The 8733-nt window shown below is 41.9% G+C and overlaps 1 protein-coding gene across 11 annotated transcripts in view; it reads right to left on the bottom strand.

The window, feature by feature from the left end:
- The window catches only part of sorbs2a (sorbin and SH3 domain containing 2a), a 52661-nt gene extending 44013 nt beyond the window's left edge, over window positions 1–8648 (bottom strand). For 3 of the 11 annotated variants that reach the window (XM_025058748.1, XM_025058751.1, XM_025058753.1), the window contains exons 1-2: window positions 8077–8645; window positions 3175–3324 (exon numbers count right to left, since the gene is read on the bottom strand). The gene's annotated coding sequence lies outside the window, so the exon portion shown is untranslated. Of the gene's footprint in view, window positions 1–3174; window positions 4468–8076 lie in introns of those variants that run through there. The other 8 variants (XM_025058752.1, XM_017035416.2, XM_025058746.1 and 5 more) reach the window with 7 other exon arrangements.
- Between the last annotated feature and the right edge of the window lie 85 nt (window positions 8649–8733).

Here is an 8733-nt window from a genome sequence, read left to right on the forward strand (position 1 = left end):
ATATATGTATGTATATGTATATATATATATATATATACAAAATATATACTATATATGTATATATGTGTATATATATATATATATATATATATATATATAGCAGAAATTATCAAGACAATATGTGTGTTTGTGAGTTAAGGGGTATTTAAAGTTAGTGCATATGCGTCGGGAAGAAGGAAGAAACGCCGTCGTTACAGAGTGTGTGGTTTGTGGTGCACCTTTTCAGAATACGAACGCTGCTAGAAAAACTAGAGGCCGTTTATTTCCCCCTGCGGTGCTGTCGAATGGAGCACCGCAACGGGTTAACCCGAGCTAAGAAGCGATCAATAGGTTCACCAATAATGTAAAAAAAAAAAAAAAAAAAATCGACAGTATTGACAAGACACAGAGACCAATAGTGGCATGTCAGTGTTATGTCATCCGTCTCTCTAATGTCATCTGGGGACAAACGCTATCAGAGGTAAACGAGACCTGGAGAGCGACTTTATCTGCTCTCCTCCAGATTAGTCTAAGTGCATGGAGACCTGTTATGGACGGTCAGGAATACTACAGAGCTAAAAGCTCAGGATGTATGGAAAACGGAGGCAAAAAAAAGATGACGATGCGATTTATTCACAGCTTCATCTTTTCTCGCATCGCTGCACAAAAGTGAACTTTCGTTTTCAGCAGTGTTGGTTCATTCGCTTTCCCAGGATCTTATTAAGGCAATGAATTAAAAAGACACTAACTACAGGAACCAGTATGAAAGGGGGGGGGAAAAAATGTTACCCTGAGGCTAATTAACGCTGCTGTTTATAGAACAAGGAAATGGAGTGTCGGTGGAGGACTCGTGATAATCGCAAAAGATTTAACACCTAGGGCACAAGACGTCGACTGTATGACGTCGATTGGAGAAGGCTTCTTAAAAGAAATCGTTCGCACATTTCGGGAGGTGTACTAGCAGATCAAAACGGCCACAGACTGTGACTGAGATTCCATTCCCCCCCACTCATAGTCTGGATTCCACAGGTACCAGCGTTAAGAGTCTAGGATGAAGATAAGAGGAACTTGACTAGCGGTACTGCTATATTTAATGCCATTAGGGCAGGGTGGGTTTTTTTTTTTTTTTTAACCCTCTAAGGTTGTCCTGAGGACAGTAGGGGGCAGGTGTGGGCAAACTTTTTGACTCGTGGGCCACAATTGGTTCTAAAATTTGAAATCTTACTTTCGTTTTCAGGGCAACGTTTCCCCTGAGGAGAAGCATTTTCCATTCATTAAAATGCTTTAGAGGGCAGGGTAATGACAGAGAAGAATGAAATTGACAAAACATTATCATTTGTTGGAATGGTCCATTGAACTGTTCTAAGGCAGTTCAATTACACCAGTCATCTCTAATGTGTCTAATTTAAAGACCAAAGTTCTCAGAGAGGCATTTACCAAAGTTCTCAGAGAATCTGATGGTTGTCGTTCTAAGTCAGTAATTCATGTCCATCTAAGCCAGGCGTGGGCAAACGTTTTGACTCGTGGGCCACAATTGGTCCTAAAATTGAACAGGGGGGCCGATAGATGGAGCGTTCGTGTGAATTAGGATAAATGACGTGTAAAAGTCATGCATAAAGGATAAAATGCTAAATGCTTTTCTACCTTCTCTACGTCATCTATAGGGGGCATTGCAAGAGTAAAGACAGAAGTATAATCACAATACAAACCAATTATATAATTTGGACAAGTTTGGCGGGCCGGATTACAAAGCTGAATGGGCCGCATCCGGCCCCCGGGCCTTAGTTTGTCCATGCCTGGTATAGGGGATCACTACAGTATATCACTATAATAACACTGTCACGCATGTCTCCGGTGCAGGTTTATATGTTTTATGATACTTTTAAATGATGACTGCAGACTGTGTGGCCTGCGAGTCGGATTATGAAATAAAAATCTGACACCATCTTGTGGATTTGAGCTGATAGCGATGCGCAGTGTCACGTGTTTTTCCACAGAGACCGCAACGACAAACCTACTCCCATTGATTGAATTGTTAATTTTGAGTCCGAGCTAAGAGTAATAAACCTAACTATGGCTTTATAACTTAAATAGACGGATAAAAATGTATTTTAAATGTTTGATAAGTTCAAAAAAATGTCTATTATATTAAATTTTTTTAATATACATATACATACTATATGCTACTGTAACTGATGCAATGTCTTTTCCACTGTCGTCTTTTGACTTAAATCAAGAGTTGACTTGAATTAAGTTAACTTGATAGTCAGGCTAGATTACTTCACGAAAACTGGAATTCTGGAATTCCACATCGCAATTCCCATTTCAAATATTCCTAGCATTTTTAAACATATAAACAAGATAGAAAGTTGGAATCACAAAGTCACGATATCAAGCAAATGGTACTTTTCAAATTGTTTTTCCTTCAATCAGCGGACGGTTTTCAGACACGCACATCTCCGGAGATGAGAAAATGTGTATTTAAACATCACAAGGTTTTAAACTGACTCGCGTTTGCAGATAAGGAAGTTCCAACTCATATCTGTTCCACATATTTTTCTATCTCTCACACCAAAACATTTCAAAGAGCGTTACTGCTCCGACATTTGTCTGAGAAAGTGTGTTCTTTAGATCTGGGGTAAAGGGAACTAAGTGAAGCATGCCATGACCCCAGGCTGGGAGCCTCCCCTCACTGTGGACCCAGGGGGGTCAAGGTGACATTCCACAACACCTCCGAGACTGGACTAATGGAGGGACTGGTACACGAAGGCTTTTGTTAAACACAAAATCGAGAGCATAGAAATGGGGCGTAACAAGAGATGTTGGTGTGAAAAAAAAAAAAAAAAAAAAATGACAGAGAGCAGAAAATTATGGGTCAAATCTCAGGGAAAACAAATTAGACGGGAAAGGAAAGGAAAGCAGGATTTGGGGGGCTTGGAATCAAACTTTTTGGCACTCTAGGATGTAATTAAAAAAAATGAAATCAGATAGAAAAAAAAATCAACAAAATTCATGTATTAAGTTATTTGCTCAGGGAAAATGAGCGAGGCACAAAAATACTTTTTTTTTTTTATCTTATGCCCTCCTCGGTACAGTATCGTCCGTTTCCTCTTTCCTTCTCCCATCCTTTTTCCTTTTCCTAAACTCGAAGTGCAGGTGCAGCGGTGCATCAAGCAGTGAAAATTCAACTCTTACCGTCATAAAAATGTAACACTCCGTTACAACACCGTGGAGGCAGGTGAACAGGTGAGTGCCGTGTCAGCGTGTCTGCACCCTCCCTCCCTCTCTCTCTCTCTGCTCGGGGGTATTTCTCTCCTCCCGCTCAGGCCGTATCCCGTGTGATGCCTGGGAAGCACAGAGACAACAGAATGAGGAGAAAGTCGGAGAGTCGGGGAATGAGAGCGGGAGGAAGGGAGGGAGTGACAGGGAACGAGAGTTCCCTGTTTGGGTGAAGCTGTGATCAGATACAGCTATTTTCAGACACAGGCATGCTCGTCTATGAGACTGGAAAGTTAACCCCCCCGCCCCAGTGTAAGTGGGTGGGGGCTAAAGTGACAGGGCTGACTATCTCTGTTTTACCACACACACACACACATACACATTTGCATGCGTAACCACATGGTATGCACACCCATGCACGCAAAAGTCAGGCTATTTCTATACGAGAACGTCTCACTGTGCTAACAACAACAGTCGCGTACGTGTTGTAGCCCAGCAGGTGAAAGAGAAAATAATGGACACGGAGACGCCGCTCTCCTCTGTACTTCTCTCATCTCTCCTCGCGGGCCTTAATGTCAAACAGTAGTCCATGTCGTCAGCGTGTTGCTATGTAAAGTAGACAACTCTACACGGAAACGGAGCCAGTGTCAGATTCCTCTCACACGAGATTTTCTTTCACTTTCTATCGCCCCCGGGGGCCTTTGTTCACCTGTCAAGAAGTGTCGACGAGTGGCCGAATAAACGAAGCGCAGCCTCGATGAATAAAAGTCCCGAGCATGTGTAAACACAAACCGTATTTACGGAGCGAGCCTCCGAACATATAAACAAATTGTATTTCAGCTCGCCCACGTCATTTTTGATTTTATTTTAATCTTACCGCTGTGTAATCCATTCGAATGTATATTTGGAGATGACCACACACAGACACACATGGAGCTGAATATACACAGGGGAGAGGTCACCCAGAAGCACCTCTAGACCCCAGACTCCCTGCTATTCCCAGAATGATGATGTAATGACTGCTATCAGAGTCTCCTATTTACAGACCGGATACCTGAAACCTGCCAGTGGGTAGCTACTGTGCAATATGCTATTTGGGAAACTTCCACCTCCTGACTTCATACCTGTGCTTCACACAATAAACAAAACAGCAGCAAAAGTCAGCATCTCACAATTGACCGCACAGTTGGCTGCTGCATAAAGAGTTCAGCAGCTAAAGCAAAAAAAAAAAAAAAAATAAAATAATATTTTGACTGCTCAACCATCCTGCCCACCCCTGGTGCCCACCAATGACAACAGTAGTGCTGGATTTGAAGGTGGAGAACACTGCAATAGAAAATGAAATTTAAAAAAGCAATGAAAATAGACCCAGTAGGTGGCAGTGAAGCACCATATACCAAACAGGCTGATGTTAAAAATAAAAGAGGAAGTTAGGGCTGCGGAGTAGCTTAGCTGAGCCTTGATGGCTTTTGTGTATCCAAATGGGCTAAAAAGTATTTATATTAAACAATACCGTCGTACACTCTACTCATGGAGCAGGTCTTTCACAATACCATAGTGTTCTAGCACCCTCTGCAGGGGAGGAGGAGAGGTGATTTGTCCATGGGTACTTTAGTTTTGACCGAAACAGGAAAAAACTGAACCTGAAAAACAACAAATCCAGTTTAGCTACATAACTTTGTTTTTCATAGTGTAGTATTTATTTAAAAGTATTTTAGGACATACAATGTTTAATTGTTCCCCACAACAGAATTGTATAGAAAAACCTAAAAAAAAGCCCATATGTAAAACAGTAATATACAAGTTTAATTTTTCCCCACAACAGAATTGTATAGAATGGATAGAAAAACCTAAAAAAAAAAGCCCATATGTAAAACAGTAAAATATTGATTGCATGAGTAGATCATGATTGTGTTTTCTAAAATAAATTAATGTTCAAAGTTAAACACTCACACTTTTTCAAGGTCTGCAAACAAGTGTCAACCAAGCTTTAAATCATGCCTTGACGAACCGGGGCGAGGCGTCCTGGGTCAACATTATCTGTGACTGCTTTCATCAGTCCGCTGATGAAGTGGTAATGTAAAAAAACTCATCTACACAGGCTACTTCCATGATTGGTGTGTCAGCAGTCACGATCAAATAGCAGCCGGGCCCCCAGAATTTTCTGGTCACGTGCCAAGGCTCAGTGAGGTATGGTGAAAAGCTGACAAGTGACAGGTGCTAATGATGAAACCTTAGGGACAAAATCAGGAAAGTACCAGGGGACCAATGGAATACTGAAGAGCCTGAGATCAAAGATCACATTTTGATCCAGACATTATCCCTCATTTAGTCCTCTAAAGATCACCAAACAACCGCAGAAATGTCACCGAAGAGGCATGTCATTTGAATCAAATATGTATTAAAGAAAAATAATTACAACTCTAACCACGGCGCAACAGCTCAGGAACGCTCTCATTTAAGTACCAGCACAAACTATTTTTATAGCGAGCGACACACACTCCAATCCAAACACACTGACACTTTGACCCCTGAGCCACTCAGGACTACAGCGTCGAAATGGTCTCACCCCAACAGTTTCAACACCTAATTCATTATCAGCTACTGCAAGGCCCTGCCATTTCCAGCTAAGTAAGTGGTGGGATATAAAAAGCAGAGGGACAGTGTATACCCATTAGAATGTGTGGCAAAAAAAAAAAAAAAAAAAAAAAAAAACCACAACTCGTATTTGTACCAGGATCCTGGATGCAGCAATGCAACAATTGATCTCATTGGTAATAAATTTCCAAAATAAATCTCAGATTCACATTTGATTTTACTTGTATGAATAAACCTCAAACTTCTAAAGCCTTTAATCAATTGGAAATTGCCATTTTCATACCTATATAAGCACATTTGAAAAATGTACCGCAATCTCAATCATTTTCTTTATAGCCATATAGAGTTTTTCACTACGCCTCCTCCCCTGCAGGGGGTGTCAGTGTTTATTTAGAAATATAACAACAGGTAGCTCAGATAGGCACACTTCAACCTAGAAGTCCGGATCACATAAATAACAGCGTTACAGCAGTTGAAACCCATCAGTACATGTGGTAAGCTAGGTCATCTTGAATTACCACGAGCGAACAAGCAGTGTATATATTTCACTTTGTTCCGCATCGTTTCATTTGGCTCGTACTTTAGTAAACTTGTCAAGTAATCCACATAGTCATAAAGCCGTACTGTAGGTTTTTTTATGTCTGCTAAAACAATCAAGTGTGAAGTAACCATCGGCAGTAAACATGCCCTGTACGCAGCACAACTCTCCAGGAGAATTACGCAAATGTTTCACACACCACTGGAGCCACAACTTTAACCCCTGAACACGACAGGGGGTTGGGGGTGTTGGGTGACAATAAGGGGGGGGGACAAAAAAAACACAAAGGGTGCACCAAATGAAGGAAACAAAAGCAAACAGAAATTCAAAAGCCATGTGCAGGAGAGAAGAAGAAAAAAAAAAACAGACAAAGGCAAAACAAAGTTTAACCTTAAGCTCATTTAGAATTCTGTAAAAGACATTGTTTCACATTGTCTCTGATAACGGTCTCGAATCTCTCCCTCCAAACACAAACTCTTCACTATTTCTGCATCCAAAACAGAGCAGATGAAAGCCAGCGAGACACATTTTCTTAGCTCACTTGCCATCACGCAGAACCAGATGTCATAACTAAGTGTATTGCGTGTGCATATTTTAAACCTCTATCTGAAGCTGTTTATTGCAGCACGGGTCTCTCGTGAGACAGATGGCGGCCAACTGTTGCCTACCATAGTGTATAATCTGTGTCCCAAGACAACCAGTGTTGAGGAAAAAAAAAAAAAAAAAAAAAAAACCTGACATCAACAACACTACATTAAAACCACAGAAATGTAGAGTCACTGCGTGTGTAAACCCACGGACACACACACAATACTACAGAGCAACAGAACAGGTAGGCCAGTGGGAGTGGTAGGATGTTCCCGGAGTGATTGTGTTACACTTTATACATCTGATATGTCTCCCTTTACTCTCCCTGTTCACCCAGCATTGAAACAATACCCACTCATATTGCTTATGGCATTTCCTTTATATATGTATAGACAAAAATTCATGATGACAAGTGTTTGCAACAAACATCAGCAGAGATGAGGATCAAACTGAGGCTATATATTGATTTTTTTTTCCCCCCAGTTCCCTGAGGTAAAAGAGGGTTTCACTCACAGTACAACTGTGTTATAAGAAGTATTGATATTATAAAATATCAAATAACTCCTAAGACCTGTTCTCCTAACATTATATTACAGCTGATTACAATAAGCACACCGGGTAACTAATTCTCATCATTCTTCTACTGAGATACTGCTGCAGTGACTCACTATACAGATGATCCCAGGCATCATGAATGCAGCATGAACATGGATGTTGCTGCAGGTCGATGGCAATAACGGACAATCTGTCGTTCCCTTAGTGTTTGGAACGTGAACCACTCATTTTTCTTTTTTTCATTTTTCACTACCACTAATGTGTAAAAAGAAAAAGAAAAAAAAACCCCGTGGTTTAGCATTTAACATTCCCCGGGTCTTGGCTGCATCTCACTGGGAACAGCAGCAAGCAATCCACTGGAATGTACTTCCAGGGAAGCTGGGCTGAACCAAACACCCGCATCCTGTACGGGATGATTCATTCGATCTGGTCTCGGAGACTAGAACGTCTGCTGCACAAAACACTCAAAATTAAAACCCTAAAAATAACAGAGTTAAGTATGTTGGTTTAAATGTGTCAAAGACGGTGCTGCAAGGCGGAGGGACACATTGATCCTTGGGTGGCACTACAACAACATAGCAAAAACCGAGTGTACATACCTTTCAAAAACGACTCAACTCCGGCTTTATTCGGCTATTTCCGAATCATGCTTCTACCCGGGTTATCTCTTCAGCAAAATAACTTAAAAACAAACGCACGAAACAACAGCTCCACCAGCAGCTCGTCAGCTAGTGTGGTGTGGGTCTGTGTGATGAAACCGTACACCTGTTTCCCAGCGCGCATGGATGTTGCCGGCGGCGCTTCAGGAAGTCACCGCTGGGGTTCGCACTGCTGCAGTCCGGTCCAGTCCAGTCCTGCTGCCCTGACGACCATAAAACACCCCCTACAGGGACTGAAAGAAGTGGCAGCACAGTGAAGTTAAAGCCTGTCCCGCACTTGTTTGTCCTCTTCAGACAGTCATAGCACCCAGAACTAGAAAACCGATTCTGGAAACGAGTTTTTTTTTAAATATAAAGGGAAAGAACCGGTATCCAGTTTCTTTTTTTTATTTTAACATCCGGTCGCTTAGGGAGCAAAATGGTGGCGTCTTGTTAGTTTGATTCAGCAGCGCTGAACGTCAGCTGCTTAGTGATTGGCTCCTCCTGTAGCCACGGCAACAGTCGCTGTTCAATCAGTGCGACTGAAAGGCACGCGCACGCATTGTGCGCGCGCCCCCCCCCCCCAACACACGCGGGAATGTACCGCGCAGAAGGGGG

This window comes from Cynoglossus semilaevis, chromosome 9 (assembly GCF_000523025.1).
Source record: "Cynoglossus semilaevis isolate Cse_v1.0 chromosome 9, Cse_v1.0, whole genome shotgun sequence".
NCBI classification, from domain to species: Eukaryota; Metazoa; Chordata; class Actinopteri; order Pleuronectiformes; family Cynoglossidae; genus Cynoglossus; species Cynoglossus semilaevis.